This window comes from Bacillus rossius, chromosome 5 (assembly GCF_032445375.1).
Source record: "Bacillus rossius redtenbacheri isolate Brsri chromosome 5, Brsri_v3, whole genome shotgun sequence".
Taxonomy (NCBI): domain Eukaryota; kingdom Metazoa; phylum Arthropoda; class Insecta; order Phasmatodea; family Bacillidae; genus Bacillus; species Bacillus rossius.
This window is the reverse complement of record NC_086333.1, coordinates 48916433-48932023: the sequence shown is the minus strand read 5'-3', so window position 1 is coordinate 48932023 and position 15591 is coordinate 48916433. Positions and strand designations below refer to the sequence as shown.

Sequence of the window (15591 nt, the reverse complement as noted above, 5' to 3'; positions counted from 1 at the left end):
AATGCCCTACTCTAGCCAATCCAGTTTTTGTACAGGTTACAAGGGATGAAATTTTCAAAAATTTGTGATTCAAGATACTGCCTTATGGTTCTAACATTCTAATGTGTAAAGAAAAATGAAAAAGGAAGTACAATGACATGGAATGCCTCTTTCACCTTTTTTTTTTGTTGAGCTGTTTGAATCATCAACTGGAACAAGATGTTCAACTGTTGTTTGAAACCTGAAATTAGTAAGTCATTGCAAAGGTAGGTTATTTAGCATTCCTTCATATATCGAGTATTGGTGAGAGTTTGATTTCTTTAAAATATATTTCCAGCATTAGTTCTTCAAATAAGCTGGTGATCGTTACAATGTAAAAGGTAAATTTGGTTATGTCAGCTACATTAATAAAAATATTTAAAATGTTATTAATGTAGCTGACATAACTTAACCAAACATTCACACCACTTAACAGAATTTTAAATGGAGCTAACCTAACCCAAACAAACTAACAGTTCAAATTATTTTTACATGTATAGTTAACATTGGCAGATAAAGAAATTTATTTCTGGAGAGCATTTGGAGGGGAAAAAAAAAAAAAAAATTTGTATTCAAAAACTTGCATCAACAAAGGGGTTTGGACATTTACGTGATCATTCTCAACATGCACCACTGCCTCAGTGGTTTGTAATTCCTATTGTAACAACTCACCTAGCATCACACAAAATAACATACTGCCTTCACTGACATATTGCATATATTTTTATAACTTCCAACCATTAAAACTGTAAACTACTGATTAACCACTTGAAATATTGCAATGCCTTTAACAGACTGATAAGAATACATTTTCTTTGGATATTGTTAAAACATTTAGACGTACTTCATAAATATTAATTTAAGTAAACTGCAGAGTACCTGGGCGAATCCAAAGGGAAGTTGTGTTTAACATTTGTACTAAGAGTTCATGTGTTGAAAAACAAGGTATAATAATGTAAGAGTAAACTTGTATCAATTCTTTTTTTTCAATGCGGCACATTTTTTTAAAAGTAAATCCTGACGGTCATTTGTAAGGCACGTGTCTTCATTTTTTTGTAATCTCACTGATTGAATTACTTTTGGAAATGTAACTTTTTTCTTAAATGCTCTTGCTTATCCTCCCTTGGATAGTAGACTTTCTCTCACCAGTCAGTCCTTAAAATCAATAAAGGTCTTTGCTTTGTTGTGTAGTTAAACTGATCTGCTTAATTGTCTCATTAGGAAGAGAAGCTATAGAGCCATGGTACATGAATAAATCTGATTTTTGGGTAATCATATGTCATTTAAGTACTGGAGCGACCATGTGGCGGTAACCATAGGGAGTAATGCATGGGTCACCTGGAAAATTCACTTATATTTTTTTATTTAACATCTAGCAGCATACCCATGTTAAGAGCTGGCCAGGTCTTTGCAAAGAGTACCATTAAGTAATAAAGGAGTCAAGTCTCGTCCCCAAGTGGCCATTGTCATGCCCTAAGGTGTGTGTTACCCTGGGTCTCTGTGCTCTCTAACACAGTGGCACCCATGTAACAGAACAATGCTAATTATCCCTATGTCAAATTGGAAATGCAATTTAGGGCTTACGGTAAGAGTAAAACCCTTTAAATGTAATCGAAACATGAATGTCTATAGTCAAATGTAATTGCTTAAAGGCCCCACAATAATTACGATGTGCAGAGATTCAGATAACATAACACGATTTAAAAACTGCTCAATATATCCTAGTGTTATCAGTTTAAAAAAAAAATTAAGAATACGCTGAAGGCGGATGAATTGGTCCGTTTCCCGGACCAATGAAAATGGCCAAAACATGTATTTTCAGAATATTTTTCCACATGAAACACTCAGTACAGATTCATTAAAGTACTCAAGGAACTTGTTAGACCTTTATCATAATTTTTCCGCCATGTAATGTTAAGGTTATCACTCAAATATCATTGTTGCCCTATGTACGACGAGAAGAGGAAAAGGCGTACGCGACATTGGTAAGGCTAGTGTTGGAATAAGCCGCTGCGGTGTGGGACCCCTATGTGGAAAAAGAAATTGAGGAATTGTAGAGGGTGCAGCACAAGGCAGCGAGATGGGTGACAAATATCTGGAGGAGAAGGGAAGGCAAAGACAGGAAGGGAAACACACAGACCATCGGTGATGATGAAGGAGCTGGGGTGGGACACGCTACTGAGGTGAAGTTAGATTGGAATCTCAGATTCGTTTTCCAGCGCGTACCATAATTATAGTACAGCACGATAAAACCGAACGAAAATGATCCAGGGCTTCAGTGCAATAAGGACATAAGAAAATAGTATGGTAAATATGTACTTAACAAGAAAATTTTATTGTAAACAAATTAAAAAATTATAAACACCTCACAGATCTTAATATTTTAATTATATATATATATATATATATATATATATATATATATATATATATATATATATATATATATATATATAATGATATATATGATATATATAATCATATAATATACGTTTTAAAGGGTTACTGCTCCATGGACAGCCCTGTTTAGTTAGCAATATTCACTGCCAAAGTGTCGAAATCGCCAAGTTCAAGAAGTTATTTAAGGTGACTCGAATTACGTACCCTATAGAATCGTACCTCACCTTAAAAAGGACTCATTTGAGTACACCATAGTATATCATATTCGTAGCAAAATCCCATCTTTGAGAGCATGTTACTTCAAAAATGAATAAATAAAAGTGATTTAAAATGAAAACAGAATTTTCTACCTAATTACCAATAACACCACCTAAAACTACGCTACTCTGGGTACAACACAGTATACCAGATTCAGATTCATATCTGTTTCTGCCTCTTTTACAGCCCTCCGAACTTGGCACATTTAAACACAAATTGGTCAAAATCGCCAAGTTTAAGGTGATTTAAAATGAAAACCGAATTTTCTACCTAATTACCAATAAAACCACATTAAACTACACTACTCTGGGTACAACTCAGTATACCAGATTCAGAGTCATATCTGCTTCCGCCTCTTTTACAGCCCTCCGAACTTGGCACATTTAAACACCCATTGGTCAAAATCGCCAAGTTTAAGGTGATTTAAAATGAAAACCGAATTTTCTACCTAATTACCAATAAAACCAACTTAAACTACGCTACTCTGGGTACAACTCAGTATACCAGATTCAGATTCATATCTGTATATGCCTCTTTTACAGCCCTCCGAACTTGGCACATTTAAACACCTATTGGTCAAAATCGCCAAGTTTAAGGTGATTTAAAATAAAAACCGAATTTTCTACCTAATTACCAATAACACCACCTAAAACTACGCTACTCTGGGTAACACAGTATATACCAGATTCAGATTCATATCTGTTTCTGCCTCTTTTACAGCCCTCCGAACTTGGCACATTTAAACACCCATTGGTAAAATCGCCAAGTATAAGGTGATTTAAAATGAAAATTAAATTTTCTACCTAATTACCAATAACACCACCTTAAACTACGCTATTCTGGGTACAACTCAGTATACCAGATTCAGATTCATATCTGTTTCTGCCTCTTTTACAGCCCTCCGAACGTGGCACATTTAAACACCCATTGGTCAAAATCGCTAAGTTTAAGGTGATTTAAAATGAAAACCGAATTTTCTACCTAATTACTAATAAAACCACCTTAAACTACACTACTCTGGGTACAACTCAGTATACCTGATTCAGATTCATATCTGTATATGCCTCTTTTACAGCCCTCCGAACTTGGCACATTTAAACACCCATATGTCAATATTGCCAAGTTTGAAGTGATTTAAAATGAAAACCGAATTTTCTACCTAATTACCAATAACACCACCTTACACTACGCTACTCTGGGTACAACTCAGTATACCAGATTCAGATTCATATCTGTTTCTGCCTCTTTTACAGCCCTCCGAACTTGGCACATTTAAACACCAATTGGTCAAAATCGCCAAGTTTAAGGTGTTTTTAAATGAAAACCGAATTTTCTACCTAATTACCAATAACACCACCTTAAACTACGCTACTCTGGGTACAACACAGTATACCAGATTCAGATTCATATCTGTTTCTGCCTCTTTTACAGCCCTCCGAACTTGGCACATTTAAACACCCATTGGTAAAATCGCCAAATATAAGGTGATTTAAAATGAAAACCGAATTTTCTACCTAATTACCAATAACACCACCTTAAACTACGCTACTCTTGGTACAACTCAGTATACCAGATTCAGATTCATACCTGTTTCTGCCTCTTTTACAGCCCTCCGAACTTGGCACATTTAAACACCCATTGGTCAAAATCGCTAAGATTAAGGTGATTTAAAATGAAAACCGAATTTTCTACCTAATTACTAATAAAACCACTTTAAACTACACTACTTTGGGTACAACTAAGTATACCAGATTCAGATTCATATCTGTTTCTGCCTCTTTTACAGCCCTCCGAACTTGGCACATTTAAACACCCATTGGTAAAATCGCCAAGTATAAGGTGATTTAAAATGAAAAAATTAACAATAACACCACCTTAAACTACGCTACTCTGGGTACAACTCAGTATACCAGATTCAGATGCATATCTGTTTCTGCCTCTTTTACAGCCCTCCGAACGTGGCCTTTTAAACACCCATTGGTCAAAATCTCTAAGTTTAAGGTGATTTAAAATGAAAACCGAATTTTCTACCTAATTACTAATAAAACCACCTTAAACTACACTACTCTGGGTACAACTCAGTATACCAGATTCAGATTCATATCTGTATATGCCTCTTTTACAGCCCTCCGAACTTGGCACATTTAAACACCCATATGTCAATATCGCCAAGTTTAAAGTGATTTAAAATGAAAACCGAATTTTCTACCTAATTACCAATAACACCACCTTACACTGCGCTACTCTGGGTACAACACAGTATACCAGATTCAGATTCATATCTGTTTCTGCCTCTTTTACAGCCCTCCGAACTTGGCACATTTAAACACCCATTGGTAAAATCGCCAAGTATAAGGTGATTTAAAATGAAAATTAAATTTTCTACCTAATTACCAATAACACCACCTTAAACTACGCTACTCTGGGTACAACTCAGTATACCAGATTCAGATTCATATCTGTTTCTGCCTCTTTTACAGCCCTCCGAACTTGGCACATTTAAACACCCATTGGTAAAATCGCCAAGTATAAGGTGATTTAAAATGAAAATTAAATTTTCTACCTAATTACCAATAACACCACCTTAAACAAAGCTACTCTGGGTACAACTCAGTATACCAGATTCAGATTCATATCTGTTTCTGCCTCTTTTACAGCCCTCCGAACTTGGCACATTTAAACACCAATTGGTCAAAATCGCCAAGTTTAAGGTGTTTTTAAATGAAAACCGAATTTTCTACCTAATTACCAATAACACCACCTTAAACTACGCTACTCTGGGTACAACACAGTATACCATATTCAGATTCATATCTGTTTCTGCCTCTTTTACAGCCCTCCGAACTTGGCACATTCAAACACCAATTGGTCAAAATCGCCAAGTTTAAGGTGATTTAAAATGAAAACAGAATTTTCTACCTAATTACCAATAACACCACCTTAAACTAAGCTACTCTGGGTACAACTAAGTATACCAGATTCAGATTCATATCTGTTTCTGCCTCTTTTACAGCCCTCCGAATTTGGCACATTTAAACACCGATAGGTCAAAAAAGCTAAGTTTAAGGTGATTAAAAATGAAAACCGAATTTTCTACCTTATCACGAATAACACCACCTTAAACTACGCTACTCTTGGTACAACACAGTATACCAGATTCAGATTCATATCTGTTTCTGCCTCTTTTACAGCCCTCCGAACTTGGCACATTTAAACACCAATTGGTCAAAATCGCCAAGTTTAAGGTGATTTAAAATTAAAACCGAATTTTCTACCTAAATACCAATAACACCACCTTAAACTACGCTACTCTGGGTACAACTCAGTATACCAGATTCAGATTCATATCTGTTTCTTCCTCTTTTACAGCCCTCCACACTTGCCACATTCAAACACCAATTGGTCAAAATCGCCAAGTTTAAGGTGATTTAAAATGAAAACAGAATTTTCTACCTAATTACCAATAAGACCGCCTTAAACTGCGCTACTCTGGGTACAACTCAGTATACCATATTCAGATTCATATCTGTTTCTGCCCCTTTCACAGCCCTCCGAACTTGGCACATTTAAACCCCCATAGGTCAAAATCGCCAAGTTTAAGGTGATTTAAAATGAAAACCGAATTTTCTACCTAATTACCAATAAAACCACCTTAAACTACGCTACTCTGGGTACAACACAGTATACCAGATTCAGAGTCATATCTGTTTCTGCCTCTTTTACAGCCCTCCGAAATTGGCACATTTAAACACCCATATGTCAATATCGCCAATTTTAAAGTGATTTAAAATGAAAACCGAATTTTCTACCTAATAACCAATAAAACCGCCTTAAACTGCGCTACTCTGGGTACAACTCAGTATACCAGATTCAGATTCATATCTGTTTCTGCCCTTTTCACAGCCCTTCGAACTTGGCACATTTAAACACCCATAGGTCAAAATCGCCAAGTTTAAGGTGATTTAAAATGAAAACCGAATTTTCTACCTAATTACCAATAAGACCGCCTTAAACTGCGCTACTCTGGGTACAACTCAGTATACTATATTCAGATTCATATCTGTTTCTGCCCCTTTCACAGCCCTCCGAACTTGGCACATTTAAACACCCATAGGTCAAAATCGCCAAGTTTAAGGTGATTTAAAATGAAAACCGAATTTTCTACCTAATTACCAATAAAACCAACTTAAACTATGCTACTCTAGTAACAACTCAGTATACCAGATTCAGATTCATATCTGTTTCTGCCCTTTTCACAGCCCTCCGAACTTGGCACATTTAAACACCCATAGGTCAAAATCGCCAAGTTTAAAGTGATTTAAAATGAAAACCGAATTTTCTACCTAATTACCAATAAAACCAACTTAAACTACGCTACTCTAGTAACAACTCAGTATACCAGATTCAGAGTCATATCTGTTTCTGCCTCTTTTACAGCCCTCCGAAATTGGCACATTTAAACACCCATATGTCAATATCGCCAAGTTTAAAGTGATTTAAAATAAAAACCGAATTTTCTACCTAATTACCAATAACACCACCTTAAACAACGCTACTCTGTGTACAACACAGTATACCAGATTCAGATTCATATCTGTTTCTGCCTCTTTTACAGCCCTCCGAACTTGGCACATTTGTTTAAATGTACACATGTAAACACCCATATGTCAATATCGCCAAGTTTAAAGTGATTTAAAATGAAAACCGAATTTTGTACCTAATTACCAATAACTCCACCTTAAACTACGCTACTCTGGGTACAACTCAGTATACCAGATTCAGATTCATATCTGTTACTGCCTCTTTTACAGCCCTCCGAACTTGGCACATTTAAACCCCCATTGGTAAAATCGCCAAATATAAGGTGATTTAAAATGAAAATTAAATTTTCTACCTAATTACCAATAACACCACCTTAAACAACGCTACTCTAGTAACAACTCAGTATACCAGATTCAGATTCATATCTGTTTCTGCCCTTTTCACAGCCCTCCGAACTTGGCACATTTAAACACCAATTGGTCAAAATCACCAAGTTTAAGGTGTTTTTAAATGAAAACCGAATTTTCTACCTAATTACCAATAACATTACCTTAAACTACGCTACTCTGGGTACAACACAGTATACCAGATTCAGATTCATATCTGTTCCTGCATCTTTTACAGCCCTCCGAACTTGGCACATTCAAACACCAATTGGTCAAAATCGCCAAGTTTAAGGTGATTTAAAATGAAAACAGAATTTTCTACCTAATTACCAATAAGACCGCCTTAAACTGCGCTACTCTGGGTACAACTCAGTATACCAGATTCAGATTCATATCTGTTTCTGCCTCTTTTACAGCCCTCCGAACTTGGCACATTTAAACCCCCATAGGTCAAAATCGCCAAGTTTAAGGTGATTTAAAATTAAAACCGAATTTTCTACCTAAATACCAATAACACCACCTTAAACTACGCTACTCTGGGTACAACTCAGTATACCAGAATCAGAGTCATATCTGTATATGCCTCTTTTACAGCCCTCCGAACTTGGCACATTTAAACACCAATTGGTCAAAATCGCCAAGTTTAAGGTGATTTAAAAAGAAAACCGAATTATCTACCTAATTACCAATAAAACCACCTTAAACTACGCTACTCTAGTAACAACTCAGTATACCAGATTCAGATTCATATCTGTTTCTGCCTCTTTTACAGCCCTCCGAACTTGGCACATTTAAACACCCATTGGTAAAATCGCCAAGTATAAGGTGATTTAAAATGAAAAAATTAACAATAACACCACCTTAAACTACGCTACTCTGGGTACAACTCAGTATACCAGATTCAGATGCATATCTGTTTCTGCCTCTTTTACAGCCCTCCGAACGTGGCCTTTTAAACACCCATTGGTCAAAATCTCTAAGTTTAAGGTGATTTAAAATGAAAACCGAATTTTCTACCTAATTACTAATAAAACCACCTTAAACTACACTACTCTGGGTACAACTCAGTATACCAGATTCAGATTCATATCTGTATATGCCTCTTTTACAGCCCTCCGAACTTGGCACATTTAAACACCCATATGTCAATATCGCCAAGTTTAAAGTGATTTAAAATGAAAACCGAATTTTCTACCTAATTACCAATAACACCACCTTACACTGCGCTACTCTGGGTACAACACAGTATACCAGATTCAGATTCATATCTGTTTCTGCCTCTTTTACAGCCCTCCGAACTTGGCACATTTAAACACCCATTGGTAAAATCGCCAAGTATAAGGTGATTTAAAATGAAAATTAAATTTTCTACCTAATTACCAATAACACCACCTTAAACTACGCTACTCTGGGTACAACTCAGTATACCAGATTCAGATTCATATCTGTTTCTGCCTCTTTTACAGCCCTCCGAACTTGGCACATTTAAACACCCATTGGTAAAATCGCCAAGTATAAGGTGATTTAAAATGAAAATTAAATTTTCTACCTAATTACCAATAACACCACCTTAAACAACGCTACTCTGGGTACAACTCAGTATACCAGATTCAGATTCATATCTGTTTCTGCCTCTTTTACAGCCCTCCGAACTTGGCACATTTAAACACCAATTGGTCAAAATCGCCAAGTTTAAGGTGTTTTTAAATGAAAACCGAATTTTCTACCTAATTACCAATAACACCACCTTAAACTACGCTACTCTGGGTACAACACAGTATACCATATTCAGATTCATATCTGTTTCTGCCTCTTTTACAGCCCTCCGAACTTGGCACATTCAAACACCAATTGGTCAAAATCGCCAAGTTTAAGGTGATTTAAAATGAAAACAGAATTTTCTACCTAATTACCAATAACACCACCTTAAACTAAGCTACTCTGGGTAGAACTAAGTATACCAGATTCAGATTCATATCTGTTTCTGCCTCTTTTACAGCCCTCCGAATTTGGCACATTTAAACACCGATAGGTCAAAAAAGCTAAGTTTAAGGTGATTAAAAATGAAAACCGAATTTTCTACCTTATCACGAATAACACCACCTTAAACTACGCTACTCTTGGTACAACACAGTATACCAGATTCAGATTCATATCTGTTTCTGCCTCTTTTACAGCCCTCCAAACTTGGCACATTTAAACACCAATTGGTCAAAATCGCCAAGTTTAAGGTGATTTAAAATTAAAACCGAATTTTCTACCTAAATACCAATAACACCACCTTAAACTACGCTACTCTGGGTACAACTCAGTATACCAGATTCAGATTCATATCTGTTTCTTCCTCTTTTACAGCCCTCCACACTTGCCACATTCAAACACCAATTGGTCAAAATCGCCAAGTTTAAGGTGATTTAAAATGAAAACAGAATTTTCTACCTAATTACCAATAAGACCGCCTTAAACTGCGCTACTCTGGGTACAACTCAGTATACCATATTCAGATTCATATCTGTTTCTGCCCCTTTCACAGCCCTCCGAACTTGGCACATTTAAACCCCCATAGGTCAAAATCGCCAAGTTTAAGGTGATTTAAAATGAAAACCGAATTTTCTACCTAATTACCAATAAAACCACCTTAAACTACGCTACTCTGGGTACAACACAGTATACCAGATTCAGAGTCATATCTGTTTCTGCCTCTTTTACAGCCCTCCGAACTTGGCACATTTAAACACCCATATGTCAATATCGCCAATTTTAAAGTGATTTAAAATGAAAACCGAATTTTCTACCTAATAACCAATAAAACCGCCTTAAACTGCGCTACTCTGGGTACAACTCAGTATACCAGATTCAGATTCATATCTGTTTCTGCCCTTTTCACAGCCCTTCGAACTTGGCACATTTAAACACCCATAGGTCAAAATCGCCAAGTTTAAGGTGATTTAAAATGAAAACCGAATTTTCTACCTAATTACCAATAAGACCGCCTTAAACTGCGCTACTCTGGGTACAACTCAGTATACTATATTCAGATTCATATCTGTTTCTGCCCCTTTCACAGCCCTCCGAACTTGGCACATTTAAACACCCATAGGTCAAAATCGCCAAGTTTAAGGTGATTTAAAATGAAAACCGAATTTTCTACCTAATTACCAATAAAACCAACTTAAACTATGCTACTCTAGTAACAACTCAGTATACCAGATTCAGATTCATATCTGTTTCTGCCCTTTTCACAGCCCTCCGAACTTGGCACATTTAAACACCCATAGGTCAAAATCGCCAAGTTTAAAGTGATTTAAAATGAAAACCGAATTTTCTACCTAATTACCAATAAAACCAACTTAAACTACGCTACTCTAGTAACAACTCAGTATACCAGATTCAGAGTCATATCTGTTTCTGCCTCTTTTACAGCCCTCCGAAATTGGCACATTTAAACACCCATATGTCAATATCGCCAAGTTTAAAGTGATTTAAAATAAAAACCGAATTTTCTACCTAATTTCCAATAACACCACCTTAAACAACGCTACTCTGTGTACAACACAGTATACCAGATTCAGATTCATATCTGTTTCTGCCTCTTTTACAGCCCTCCGAACTTGGCACATTTGTTTAAATGTACACATGTAAACACCCATATGTCAATATCGCCAAGTTTAAAGTGATTTAAAATGAAAACCGAATTTTGTACCTAATTACCAATAACTCCACCTTAAACTACGCTACTCTGGGTACAACTCAGTATACCAGATTCAGATTCATATCTGTTTCTGCCTCTTTTACAGCCCTCCGAACTTGGCACATTTAAACCCCCATTGGTAAAATCGCCAAATATAAGGTGATTTAAAATGAAAATTAAATTTTCTACCTAATTACCAATAACACCACCTTAAACAACGCTACTCTAGTAACAACTCAGTATACCAGATTCAGATTCATATCTGTTTCTGCCCTTTTCACAGCCCTCCGAACTTGGCACATTTAAACACCAATTGGTCAAAATCACCAAGTTTAAGGTGTTTTTAAATGAAAACCGAATTTTCTACCTAATTACCAATAACATTACCTTAAACTACGCTACTCTGGGTACAACACAGTATACCAGATTCAGATTCATATCTGTTCCTGCATCTTTTACAGCCCTCCGAACTTGGCACATTCAAACACCAATTGGTCAAAATCGCCAAGTTTAAGGTGATTTAAAATGAAAACAGAATTTTCTACCTAATTACCAATAAGACCGCCTTAAACTGCGCTACTCTGGGTACAACTCAGTATACCAGATTCAGATTCATATCTGTTTCTGCCTCTTTTACAGCCCTCCGAACTTGGCACATTTAAACCCCCATAGGTCAAAATCGCCAAGTTTAAGGTGATTTAAAATTAAAACCGAATTTTCTACCTAAATACCAATAACACCACCTTAAACTACGCTACTCTGGGTACAACTCAGTATACCAGAATCAGAGTCATATCTGTATATGCCTCTTTTACAGCCCTCCGAACTTGGCACATTTAAACACCAATTGGTCAAAATCGCCAAGTTTAAGGTGATTTAAAAAGAAAACCGAATTATCTACCTAATTACCAATAAAACCACCTTAAACTACGCTACTCTAGTAACAACTCAGTATACCAGATTCAGATTCATATCTGTTTCTGCCTCTTTTCCAGCCCTCCAAACTTGGCACATTTAAACACCAATTGGTCAAAATCGCCAAGTTTAAGGTGATTTAAAATGAAAACCGAATTTTCTACCTTATCACGAATAACACCACCTTAAACTAAGCTACTCTGGGTACAACTAAGTATACCAGATTCAGATTCATATCTGTTTCTGCCTCTTTTACAGCCCTCCGAACTTGGCACATTTAATCACCCATAGGTCAAAAAAGCTAAGTTTAAGGTGATTTAAAATGAAAACCGAATTTTCTACCCTATCACGAATAACACCACCTTAAACAACGCTACTCTGGGTACAACTAAGTATACCAGATTCAGATTCATATCTGTTTCTGCCTCTTTTACAGCCCTCCGAACTTGGCACATTTAAACCCCCATAGGTCAAAATCGCCAAGTTTAAGGTGATTTAAAATGAAAACCGAATTTTCTACCTAAATACCAATAACACCACCTTAAGCTACGCTACTCTGGGTACAACGCAGTATACCAGATTCAGATTCAGATTCATATCTGTTTCTGCCTCTTTAACAGCCCTCCGAACTTGGCACATTTAAACACCAATTGGTCAAAATCGCCAAGTTTAAGGTGATTTAAAATGAAAACAGAATTTTCTACCTAATAACCAATAACACCGTCTTAAACTGCGCTACTCTGGGTACAACTCAGTATACCAGATTCAGATTCATATCTGTTTCTGCCTCTTTTACAGCCCTCCACACTTGCCACATTCAAACACCAATTGGTCAAAATCGCCAAGTTTAAGGTGATATAAAATGAAAACAGAATTTTCTACCTAATTACCAATAACACCACCTTAAACTACGCTACTCTGGGTACAACGCAGTATACCAGATTCAGATTCAGATTCATATCTGTTTCTGCCTCTTTTACAGCCCTCCGAACTTGGCACATTTAAACACCAATTGGTCAAAATCGCCAAGTTTAAGGTGATTTAAAATTAAAACCGAATTTTCTACCTAATTACCAATAACACCGCCTTAAACTGCGCTACTCTGGGTACAACACAGTATACCAGATTCAGATTCATATCTGTTTCTGCCTCTTTTACAGCCCTCCGAACTTGGCACATTTAAACACCCATAGGTCAAAATCGCCAAGTTTAAGGTGATTTAAAATGAAAACCGAATTTTCTACCTAATTACCAATAACACCACCTTAAACAACGCTACTCTGGGTACAAAACAGTGTACCAGATTCAGAGTCATGTCTGTTTCTGCCTCTTTTACAGCCCTCCGAACTTGGCACATTTAAACACCCATAGGTCAAAATCGCCAAGTTTAAGGTGATTTAAAATGAAAACAGAATTTTCTACCTTAACACCAATAACACCACCTTAAACTACGCTACGCTGGGTACAACTCCGTATACCAGATTCAGATTCATATCTGTTTTTGCCTCTTTTACAGCCCTCCGAATCTTTAATTAATTTCTTATTCATCACTCAAACAAATTTCATTTTAAAATTAATAAAATTTTTACCATTACAATATATAATTTAAGTACCGAAAACTGCTAAAATAGCACTATTTTACACCTTAAAATCCAAATTTTCCCGGGGGTGGACCCCCGGACCTCCCGCTTTACTACACGGGGGTTGGGGGGCGGCATGCTTCTAAACCCCCCCCCCCCCCCCTCCATTCACAAATCCTGGTTACGCCACTGGTGCCATGGGGCCCTTGCTGTTCATAATGAAAGATGTCTGGGAAAGCATGATGAGTAGATTAAGATTGTTCGTAGGTGACTGTGATATACAACACCTTGGGAGGAGTGGTACATCTATAAGATGAAATTAGAGTGTTGGTCAAGGAATAATGAAATGGGGATAAATGTAAACAAAAATAGTTGGTTAGATTCACAAGAAATAGAAACATAGACAAGCAAGTATATTACTGGAATATTTTGCAGGAGATTCTTTAAGCAAAAGATGATTACAAGTATCTGGAATTAATACTACAGAGATACCTAGACTGGAAAAAAAAAAAGCGGACGGTGAAGAAGGGAGTAGGGGTCTGGGGTTAACTGCTATGACACTAAAGGAGAGAAATAAAAGTCAATGAAAAGGCATCTTCCATGCTGGTGATAACCAGATATGGAATATGCCACAGGAATTTGGGACCCGTACCTAGCGATGGACATTTAAGAGTTATAAAGGTACAATGCAATGTAGTGAGATAAGTGACAAATATCGGAGGAGAAACAATGACGGAAGAAGGAAGATGCATAGACCATCAGTGATGATGATGGAGCTTGTGTGGGAAACACTATTAAGGGAGGAGAAAGAAAGAATGGTGAAATAAGGTAATTAAAGGGAGGGGATTTTGGATAGCTGAGAGATAGGTAAAGGGCAGAGGGATCACATGTGGAATATCCACATGTTAGAATGCAATGGATTAGACAAAATCATATTACTGCATACAAATATGAAATTTGGTAGTTAAAGGGCCATTAAATATTCTTAGAATATTTTTTGGAGGATAGTCATTACTTGTTATATTGTATGATATTCTTAATACACGTACAAAGTTTGTTTACTACTGCAAATGAACATAACATGTTGACACTTAAACATCTAGCAAGGAAGCTAAATGTAATATTGAATATAATTACTTATCACTGGTAACAAGCATAAACAAATTAGCATTAAATAACACAATATGTGAATATTGCAAGAACAGCACGCATCACAATGTTTACCAACACCATTTTAGATTTTAAAATACACATTTCAGCTAATTTACGATTAAATAACTCACAACATAACAAAGATTAAATATATTACTAGCGGAAACACGTGATACATTTAACCTGTACATAAATTACATCAGTCTATGTGAATAGGAAAATTTAAGAAAGTGCCATTTAGACACGTGAATAATTTGAATTCCCACGGAAATATGGTCTAGCATGTACATCAGACGCGATTGACCAATAACAGTAAAATAGCGGGATGAGATGACCTGGTATCTAATGACCTTGGTTGTGATCCATTCTCTTATGATGGCCTCCACAAAACATCTGGTGGCCATAAAACATAAAAGTCAAGTCGAAACGTATCGATTCGTTGCGTACGGGACAAATTGTATAATGAAAGCAACAATCGATTTTACAGAATTCTCTGGCCATACCACCAACAGAGGCTCGTGTTTATTACTTGCAAAGGTAAACAGTAATTCACCGTCGTGCTATTGAGGTTACTATGAATTGTTTCACTTATTTATTTTATTTATTTGGCACAAATATTGTTTTGCTTTGCTAGTTTGTTAGTAAAACG

General features: G+C 36.4%; 1 protein-coding gene across 5 annotated transcripts in view; it reads right to left on the bottom strand.

The window, feature by feature from the left end:
- LOC134531780 (centrosomal protein of 290 kDa-like) overlaps nt 1-15325 on the bottom strand; it is a 140435-nt gene extending 125110 nt beyond the window's left edge. Inside the window, exons 1-2 of one of the 5 annotated variants that reach the window (XM_063367689.1) lie at nt 15293-15325; nt 156-220 (exon numbers count right to left, since the gene is read on the bottom strand). The gene's annotated coding sequence lies outside the window, so the exon portion shown is untranslated. Of the gene's footprint in view, nt 1-155; nt 221-14927; nt 15272-15292 lie in introns of those variants that run through there. The other 4 variants (XM_063367687.1, XM_063367688.1, XM_063367690.1 and 1 more) reach the window with 4 other exon arrangements.
- Nucleotides 15326-15591: the final 266 nt, after the last annotated feature.